Here is a 9,946-nt window from a genome sequence, read left to right as displayed (position 1 = left end):
CTTTTATGATAGCTTCGACTTCAACTACACTGAATTCATTCATTGGCGCATTAAGGTCTTCATCAAATTTAGGTCTATAAATCAAATTATTCCCTTCGTATCTCCTATTTATGACCTCACTTTGCTTCCATAGAGATTTCATTAATATTTCTATGGGCGTTTCTTACACCTTGGCCCCTTCCTGAACTCATAGCTTTGTCAGCCTCATTTACTTTCCTGTCTAAATATTTTCTCCAGTCATTCCTGGTTTTTATTTTGACCTCGCTATCGATACTAGAATACTTAGCATGATCTACCTAATAATTTTAATTACTTCCTCGAAATCTCTCAACAATCAATATCTGTCATTTTCTCCTTATTATTATTATTATTATTATTATTATTACTATCCAAGCTACAACCCTAGTTGGAAAAGCAAGATGCTATAAGCCCAGGGGCTCCAACAGGGAAAAATAGCCCAGTGAGGAAAGGAAATAAGGAAATAAATAAATGAAGAGAACAAATTAACAATAAATCATTCTAAAATAAGAAACAACGTCAAAACAGACATGTCATATAATAAACTATCAACAACATCAAAAACAAATATGTCATAAATAAACTATAAGAAGACTATGTCCGCCTGGTCAACAAAAAAGCATTTGCTCCAACTTTGAACTTTTGAAGTTCTACTGATTCAACCACCCGATTAGGAAGATCATTCCACAACTTTGTCACAGCTGGAATAAAACTTCTAGAGTACTGCGTAGTATTGAGCCTCGTGATGGAGAAGGCCTGGCTATTAGAATTAACTGCCTGCCTAGTATTACGAACAGGATAGAATTGTCCAGGGAGATCTGAATGTAAAGGATGGTTAGAGTTGTGAAAAATCTTATGCAACATACATAATGAACTAATTGAACGACGGTGCCAGAGATTAATATCTAGATCAGGAATAAGAAATTTAATAGACCGTAAGTTTCTGTCCAACAAATTAAGATGAGAATCAGCAGCTGAAGACCAGACAGGAGAACAATACTAAAAACAAGGTAGAATGAAAGAGTTAAAACACTTCTTCAGAATAGATTGATCACCGAAAATCTTGAAAGACTTTCTCAATAAGCCTATTTTTTGTGAAATTGAAGAAGACACAGACCTTATATGTTTCTCAAAAGTAAATTTACTGTCGAGAATCACACCTAAAATTTTGAAAGAGTCATACATATTTAAAGGAACATTATCAATACTGAGATCCGGATGTTGAGGAACCACCGTCCTTGACCTACTTACAATCATACTTTGAGTTTTGTTAGGATTCAACTTCATACCCCATAATTTGCACCATGCACTAATTCTAGCTAAATCTCTATTAAGGGATTCACCAACCCTAGATCTACATTCAGGGGATGGAATTGATGCAAAGAGAGTAGCATCATCTGCATATGCAACAAGCTTGTTTTCTAGGCCAAACCACGTCATGTGTATATAGTATAAAAAGTAATGGGCCAAGAACACTACCCTGTGGAACACCGGATATCACATTCCTATAATCACTATGGTGCCCATCAACAACAACTCTTTGAGATCTATTACTTATTATAGAATCCCAAGTATTATTTGATATCCATGGCTTTCTCCTCGTAACTGCATGTCCCAAAACTTCACTACCAACTAACTGATATCTGTTGTTAATAAAACACCATTCTTCATTAATTGTCTGCTCTTGGTCTCTCAAAGTCTCTAAGACTGCAAATCAATTCCTACATTCAATTGCAAATATAAATTTGTGCTCATCTTCCAGAAGCTTGGTTGTATCAAAGTTAGGTATTCTATTAACAACCAAGTTTCTACATTTATATAGTATGCTTTCAGTTTATATTTCACTGTGGTAAGGAGGAGCTTTTGATCGCTATCAATATCTGCACCTTTATAGCTTCTTACATTCCTCCGTCTCTTTTTACTAATGGTGATGTGATTTTTTTTTTCATTTTTTAATTGCTATATACATACACACACACACACACACACATATATATATATATATATATATATATATATATATATATATATATATGTATATATATATATATATATATATATATATATATATATATATATATATGTATATATATGTATATATGTATATATATTTATATATATATATATATACATATATGTATATATATATATATATATATATATATATATATATATATATATATATATATATATATATATAGTTTTGCCAATAGAAATAAATATTAAACACCTTGATTTTTCGAGATCAATGCAGTATTACCAAGTCTGTGGAGTACTTTTCTGTTTGTGAGGTTTTCATCTTCATACCTTATCACCATAGTTTTAAAACCAAAGACAACAAACATAATTATCAATTAAAACATTAGATAATTGTTGGTATTTGTTTACAAGAGCACGCTCTCCATTTACTCCCAAATTATGCAGTCCTGCAGCTCTCTTCTTTTCGTACAGTAATTAGGAGGTTCTTTAAATGTTGGGAAAGCAAAAAAGAGCAAGATATGTTGCAGGAGGGGAGGGTGGAGGGGAGGGGAGGGGGAGGGATTCGTGGAGGAGGTACTAATCGACCGGGATGCGATATCATCAACATAGTCAACAAAGAGAAGTTCGTGACATCAGTGTACATTTGGTATATATTCAAAATATATACTAAATTAAAGATGGAGTAATTACTCAAAAGTGTCACTAATTGTGAAATTTATATTTTACAATAGGTAAATATTTTATATAAATCATAGTAAAGTTTTTTTTTTAAAGAAACTATTTTACGAATGACTGGGTTTCCCAGACAACGTTTTGACTACACTAACGCCATCTATTGACCACTGCCTAAGGATACCTGCCAATTTCCCGCCAATGAATACAGTCATACTCTGCAAAAATAGTCATTCTCGTAAAAAGTTTCTTTAAAAAGAAGACAAGATTTATTGTCAAGTATTACCAAATAAAATATACAAATCACAAATAGTGATACTTTTGAGTAATTGATCTATATTTTAAATTAGTATATATTTGGAATACAGTATATACCAATGTCCGCTGACGTCACGAACTTATCTGTGATTGACTCTGTTGACGATGCCGGTTCCAGGTCGCTTAGTACCTCCTCCACCAACCCTTCCCCCTACCGCAACATTTGCTTTTTTTTTTTTTTTTTTTTTTTTTTTTAACAAATACCTAATTAAAACTAGAAATAAGACGAAATTAAAAACCTAAAACTTTTAAAAATATAAAGATAAAATTTTAACTGAAGAACAAATGATAGATATAATAAATCGTAAGTAGAAACATATAAGGCTTACAAAACCAATAGTTTTTACTTGATCGATAATGCGAATGAGTTTGTAGCAATGAATCATTATAGTCAGTATGCTCTGGTAAATTCACCACATAAGCCTACCACCAGTATTTTATGATAGCTATTGTGTACATTTTGTTTTTGGTCGCATAAAATTCGTCCAAAAATATGAATTTGTCGTTGCTAGAATCCGTTTTCCGAGGTCAGGAAACCGTTCTTCTTTGTTGTCCAAACTTACTTGTTAAGTCCTTTTCTAATCTTTCTAGTTGCGGCACTCTTCCTTGGCCCTCTTTATTTCTTTATCATTTTATTCTTTCATGAGCGCATTTAAAGTGTCTAACTGTCTATACATGTCTGAAACACTTGGGATTTCCTCTGCTCCTTTCTTGTTGCTCCTCACTTTATTCAGAGGAACTTTTGCACACAAGCAAAATAACCCATCGATATCTTCCGTTTTCTTTATCGTCTTTAATAGGGATTTCAGGACGAAAGATTCTTATATAATCAATTATCTATAATTATAGAAATGATTGAATCTCCGAAAAAATATGAATTAATTTGTTAAATATATCATTTAATCCAATGAAAACAGTGATTCTTAAATTTGGGAGTTAAATGATAAAAATTTCACATGATTATTTTTAATGTTAAGATATTGCAAACTTATTTTGATCTGTAGTGAGCAGGAAACAAGCAAGTTATATTTATTTCTTTCATTGCATCATCTTATTTTTGGTGTAAACCAACATTCATACTATCATTGTTGTTAGAGATATTGTGCAACAGTTGTCTATGGGACTTTTAAGTTCTTACTATCAGGAATTCAAAGATTTTGAAGGTTTATTCCTTTGAGCACGACAAAAATCTTTGTCTTAAAGAAAATTTAATATAGATTTTTTCCCGTTCTACCTTAAACTCATTTGGATAAACATAGTTACATCAACCAGTTGTGTTATTTACCCTTTTTTATGTTCTGGTTATTCATGGCTGTCTTCTGTATTATTCATTGCAACAGCTCTATGCAAAGAAGGATTTGCAACATATCCACTCAGTCTTGTATTCGTTCTCTTCACTTTCCAAAATGTTCTCTTGTAACTTGCTTTTATTTTGATTATATTTAACCTTGCTTTCATTATTAGAGAGAAACTTGAAAGTCTATTATATGTTGCAAAGAAACTTTTTTTTATTTGTTAGACTACTGTGAGCATGAGGATGGAATTAGCCTCAATAAAATAGGAGCACATCATAATCACTTGTGTAAATGGAGAGAACCGCCACAATATTCAATCCTATCAGCAAATCTTTTCTTAACCTATTCATATTTTCAAGTTCATCCTCTTTTTAATTTTTTTTTTATTATGCATATATTATTAATACTTTAGTTTTTCTATTTCTATTTCAATGCAATGAACCTCAAACAACAATATATATATATATATATATATATATATATGTGTGTGTGTGTGTGTGTGTGTGTGTGTGTGTTTGTGTTTATATTATTATTATTATTATTATTATTACTATTAATATTATAAATAATTGCTAAGCTACAACCCTAGTTGGAAAAGCACAATTCTATAAGCCCAAGGACTCCAGCAGGGAAAACAGCCCAGTGAGGAAAGGATACAATGAAAATTAAAATGTTAAAGAGGAGTAACAATATTGAAATAAATATCTCCTTTATGAACTATGAACACCAACAAAACAAGAGGAAGAAAAATAAGATAGAATAGTGTGCCCCAGTGTTCCCTCAACCAAGAGAACTCTAATCCAAGGCAGTGGAAGACCATGATACAGAGGCTATGGCACTACCCAAGACTGAGGAAGAATGGTTTGATTTTGGAGTGTCCTTTTCCTAGAAGAGCTGCTTATCATAGCTAAAGTGTCCCTTCTACCCTTACCAAGATTAAAGTAACCACTGAACAATTACAGTGCTGTAACCCCTTGGGTTAAGAAGAATTTTTTGGTAACCTTAGTGTTGTCAGGTGTATGAGTACAGAAGAGAATATGTAAATAATATGCTAGACTATTCGGAGTGTGTGTGCGTAGTCAAAAGGAAAAATGAACCGTAACCAGAAAGGATGATCCTATATTAAGATAAAATTGTAACTGAAGAACAAATGATGTATATGATAAATCGTAAGTAAAAACATAATAGGGTTGAAAAACCGATAGCTTTTACTTGATCGATATTGCGAATGAGTTTGTAGCAAAGAATCATCATCGTCAGTGTGCTTTGGTAAATTCACCACATAGGCCTACCGGCATTTTATGATAGCTATTGTGTACATTTTGTTATTGGTCACATAAAATTCGCCATAAAATATGAATTTATCGTTACTAGAATCCGTTTTCAGAGATCAGGAAACCGTTCTTCTTTGATGTGCAAACTCGTTTCCTAAGCCCTTTTCTAATTTCTTTCTTTCTAGTTGTGCTCTTTTCCTTGGCCCTCTTTATATCCTTATCTTTTTTTTCTTATCTAACTGATTTTATTCTTTCATTAGCGTATTCAAAGTGTTTAATTGTCTATACATGTCTGAAACACTTGGGATTTCCTCTGCTCCTTTCTTGTTGCTCCTCACTTTATTCAGAGGAACTTTTGCACACAACAAAATAACCCATCGATATCTTCCGTTTTCTTTATCGTCCTCAATAGGGATTTCAGGACGAAAGATTCTTGTATAATCAGTTATGTAAAATTATAGAAATGATTGAATCTTCGGAAAAATATGAATTAATTTGTTAAATATATCATTTAATCCAACGAAAAAAGGGAATTTCAAATTTGGGAGTTAAATCATAAAAAATTCACATAATAATTTTCAAAGTTAAGATACTTTAAACTTATTTTGAACTGTAGTGAGCGTGAAACGCGATAGCTACTCTGGTGGTTTCTTATTTCTTGGCGATTTTATTTTTGGTGTAAACCAACATTTTCTCGATCATTGCATTTAGAGTTATTTTGCAACAGGTGTCCATGGGACCTTTAAGTTCTATCTATTAAAGATTCAGACTGTATAGGTTGTATTTCCTTGAGCACAACAAAAATCATTAGTATCTTGAAGAAAGTTTGATATTAATGTTATCCCGGTCTACCTGGAACTCAGTTGAGATAAACTTAGCTACCTATAGTTAACCTCTTGAGAGAAGAAGAATTGATTGGTAATTTCAGTGTTGTCAAGTGTAAGAGGAAGGAGCAAAATGTGTAAAGAATATGCCAGACTATTCTGCGTATGTGTCGAGAAAGAGGTAATGAGCCGTAACCAGAGAGATGGATCGAATATAGTACTGTCCGGCTAGAATATAGGTGGTAACATAAACGTTTAACAGATTCTTAAGTTGGTAACGATACACCCTTGTTTACTCTCATTTTCGTAAAAAGATTCAATTATAACATCACTTACTTCCTGGTACTCTCGACGATGCATCATGCGTAAGAGCTCGTGCGAAGGCTCCTTCAAGTAACCCCCTCTAGATCTACCTCTCCCCCCTTGGTCTACCCCTTTCCCTAGATCTACACCTTCCCCTAGATCTACCCAGTCTTCTAGGTCTACCCCTTCCCCTAGGTCTACTTCACCCTACGTCCACCCCTTCCTTTACGTCTACCCCTCCCCCTCGGTCTATCCCTTCCCCTAAATCTACCCCTTCCCATAAGTCTATCCCTTCCTCTAGGTCTACCCTTCCCCCTTGGTATACCTCTTACCCTAGGTCTACCCTTCCCCCTTGGTAACCTCTTACCCTAGGTCTACCCTTCCCCCTTGGTAACCTCTTACCCTAGGTCTACCCTTCCCCCTTGGTATACCTCTTACCCTAGGTCTACCCTTCCCCCTTGGTAACCTCTTACCCTAGGTCTACCCTTCCCCCTTGGTATACCTCTTACCCTAGGTCTACCCTTTTCTATAGATCTACCCCTTCCTCTAAGTCTACCCCTTCCTCCAGGTCTCCTCCTTCCTTTAGTTCTACCCCACACCCTTTTGTGTACACTTTCCCCTTGGTCTACCCTTCTAACTAGGTTTTCCACTTCCTCTAGGTCTACTCTTTCCTTAAGGTCCACCCTTCCCCTAGGTCTACCACTTCCCTAAGTTTACCCTTTATTCTAGTACTACCCCTTCCTGTAGGTCTACAGCTTCCCCTAAGTTTACCCCTTCCTCTAAGTTTAAAACCCCATTTGGTCTACTCCTTCTGCCTAGATCAACCGCTCCCCTAGGTCTCCCACTTCCATAAGGTCTACCCCTTTCCATAGGCTTTTGCCTCCCTTAGGTCTACCCCTTCCTCTATGTCTACCCCTCACCTAGGTGTACCCTTTCCTTTAGATGCATCACTCCTACCTTGGTCTACCCCTTCCCCAAGGTCTACCCCATTTTCTAGATCTACACCTTCCCTTAGGTCTAGGTCTACCTCCCCTTGGTCTAGTCCTTCCCCTAGGTCTACCCCTCCCCTTAGGTCTACCCCTCCCCTAGGTCTACCCCTTCACCCAAGTGTACCCCTTCCCTAGGTCTATCCTTCCCCTAGGTCTTCCACTCCTCTAGGTCTACCCCTCCCTTAGATCTACCCCCACAAGGTCTACTCCTTCCTCTAGGTCTACACCTTCTTCTATGTCTACCCCTCCCTCCTTGGTCTACCGCTTTTGTTCTACCCATAACCCCTAGGTCGACACCTCACCTATTCGTACCCCTTCCTCTATGTCTACCCCTTTTTTTAGGTGTACCCCTAACTTAGGTCTACGTCTTCCTCTAGGTCTACCCCTTTCTCTAGGTTTACCTGTTGCAACTTGATCGATCTCTCCCATAGGTCTACCCCATCCTTTAGTTCTACCCCTCCCTGAGGTCTACCCCTTCCTCTAGGTCTACCCCATCCTCTAGGTCTACCCCCTCCCTTTTGTTTATCCTATCCTTTTTGTCACGTCTCCTTCCTTGGACTACTCCTTCCCCATGTGTACCCCTCCCTAGGTCTACCCCTTTTTCTAGTTCTACACATTCCCCTAGATATACCCCTCTCCTAGGTCTACCCTTTCCTCTGGGTCTACCCCTTCCTCTGGTCTATCCCTTCCTCTAAGTCTACCCCATCCCAAATGACTACCCCTCCCCTAGGCCTACCTCGTTGTTGATCTCACCCCTCTTCCCTTTGCCTACTCTTTCCCCTAAGTCTATCCCTTCCTTTAATTCTACCCCTTCCTTGAGTCTACATTCCCCTGGGTCTACCCCTTCCTCTAGGTATACCCGTCCTAAATTGGTCTACCTCTCCCCTAGGTCTACATCTCCCCTAGGTCTACCCCATCGTTTAGGTCTACCTCTTCCTCTAGGTCTACCCCTTTCCCAAGGTCTACCCATTCCACATGGGTATCTCATCCTTTATGTCACCCCTCCCTCCTTGGTCTACTCCTTCCCCAAGGTCTAATCCTCCCCTAGATCTACCCCTTCCTTTAGTTCTATCCCTTCTATTAGCTCTACCCCTCTCCTAGGTTTACCCCTTTCACTAGGTCTACCCCTTCCCCAACATCTACCCTTTCCCTATGGGTATTCCATCCATTATGTCACACCACTTTCCTTGGTCTAATCCGCCCCCTAGGTCTACCCCTTCCCTAAGGTCTACCCCTATCCTAGGTATTACCCTCCCTCTAGGTATACCACTCGCTCCTTGGTCTACCCATTCTCTCAAGTCTACTCCGCCCTTAGGTCTACCCTTTTTCCCATGTCTACCCCTTACTCTATGTCTACCCCTTTCCCAAGGTTTACCCTTTCCCCTTTAGTATCCTATCCTTTATGTCACCCCTCCTTCCTTGGTGTACTCCTTCCCAAGGTCTACCCCTCCCTTAGGTGTACCCCTTCCTCTAGTTCAACCCCTTCCACTAGTTCTCCCCTTTCCAGTAGTTCTACCCCTCCCCTAGGTCTACCCTTTTCACTAGGTCTACCCTTTTCACTAGGTCTACCCCTTCCCCAAGGACTACCCCTTCCCTATGAGTATCCCAATACTTTATATCACACCTCCTCTTTGGTCAACCCCTTACCCTCTGTCTATCCCTTCCCCTAGGTCTACCCTTCTCCTAGGTATTACCTTTCCTTTAGGTCTACCCCTCACTCCTTGGTCTACCCATTTCCCCAAGTCTACTCCTCCCTTTGGTCTACCCATTGCCCCAAGTCTGCTCCTCCCTTTGGTTTACCCCTTCCCCTATGTCTACCCCTTCTTCTAGGTCTACCCCTTTCCCAAGGTCTACCCATTTTCTATGGGTATTCCATCCATTATGTCATCCCTCCTCCCTTGGCCTACTCCTTCCCCTAGGGCTACCCCTTCCTTTAGTTCTATTCTTTCCCCTATGTCTACTCCTCCCCTAGGTCTACCCTTTTCACTAGGTTTACCCTTCCCCAAGGACTTCCCCTTCCCTCTGGGTATTCCATCCTTTATATCACCCCTTCCTCTAAGTCTACCCCTTCCGTTAGTTCTACTCCTTCCCTAGGTCTACCCCTTCGTCTATGTGTACCCCTTCCTCTAGGTGTACCCATCCCCCTTGGTCTACCCTTTTCCTAATCTTCCCCTCCCCTATGTCTACCCCTTCCTATAAGTCTATCCCTTCCACTAGGTCTACCCCTCTCCTTTGGCATACCCCTTCCCCTAGATCTACCCCTTGGTCTACCC

The sequence above is a fragment of the Palaemon carinicauda genome, unplaced genomic scaffold, assembly GCF_036898095.1.
Source record: "Palaemon carinicauda isolate YSFRI2023 unplaced genomic scaffold, ASM3689809v2 scaffold1, whole genome shotgun sequence".
Taxonomy (NCBI): Eukaryota; Metazoa; Arthropoda; class Malacostraca; order Decapoda; family Palaemonidae; genus Palaemon; species Palaemon carinicauda.
This window is presented reverse-complemented; position numbering follows the sequence as displayed.